Source organism: Fulmarus glacialis, unplaced genomic scaffold (assembly GCF_000690835.1).
Source record: "Fulmarus glacialis isolate BGI_N327 unplaced genomic scaffold, ASM69083v1 scaffold5034, whole genome shotgun sequence".
Lineage (NCBI taxonomy): Eukaryota > Metazoa > Chordata > Aves > Procellariiformes > Procellariidae > Fulmarus > Fulmarus glacialis.
In genome coordinates this window covers 58,422-59,527 of record NW_009208536.1, presented here as the reverse complement: position 1 = coordinate 59,527, position 1,106 = coordinate 58,422, and positions in this window count along the sequence as shown.

The window sequence follows — 1,106 nt, the reverse complement described above, 5'->3', positions numbered from 1 at the left end:
GGCAGTCAAAGCAGCTACAGCTTGGATTTGGCCTGTGATCAAGGCAGGACTCTGCCATAACTCTGGATTGTAAACTGATGATGAACTTAGCTGTTTTCGTTATTGTTTAGAGAAATTGAAGGTGGTCAGAACTACCATGTTAATAAAACTTTAATGCCGTATTTATCATATCTAAAACACTTTAGAAGTTGTTATCCAAATCAACGCTTTGGAATGATAACTGTGTTAGTTGGTTCACTTGGAGAAACTGTATTGGGTTAGGAAATGAGTGCTGGGGTGCTGTGGATTCATGGTAATGTGGTCTAATTAGCTTGTAAAGAAAAAGTAAGAGAACCTGCCATAATTCTCTGCTGTATATAATTTGCTACAGATTGACTCGGTTGATTTCATAGAGCCATAGAATGCTTTGGGTTGGAAGGGACCTTACAGATCACTTAATTCGAAACCCCCTGCCATGGGTAGGGACATCTTCCACAGGACCAGGTTGCTCAAAGCCCCATCCAACCTGGCCTTGAATGCTTCCAGGGATGGGGCATCCACACCTTCTCTGGACAGCCTGTTCCAATGCCTCACCACCCTCACAGTAAAGAATTTCTTCCTTATATCTAATTTAAACCTACCCTTTTTCAGTTTAAAGCCATTACCCCTTGTCCTACCACTACATGCCCTTGTAAAAAATCCCTCTCCAGCTTTCTTGAAGGCTCCCTTCAGGTAACTGGAAAGCTGCTATAAGGTCTCCCGGGAGCCTTCTCTTCTCCAGACTGAACAGCCCCAGCTCTCTCAGCCTGTCTTCATAGGAGAGGTGCTCCAGCCCTCTCATCATCTTTGTGGCTCTCCTCTGGACTTGCTCCAACAGGTCCATGCCCTTCTTATGTTGGGGGCCCCAGAGCTGCATGCAGTACTCTTGGTGGGGTCTCAGGAGAGCAGAGTAGAGGGGGAGAATCACCTCCCTTGACCTGCTGGTCATGCTTTTGATGCAGCTCAAGATACGGTTGGCTTTCTGGGCTGCAGGTGCACATCGCAGGCTCGTGTTGAGCTTCTCATCAACTGGCGCCCCCAAGTCCTCCTGCTACGGCGTGCTCTCAATCCGTTTTCCACCCAGCCTT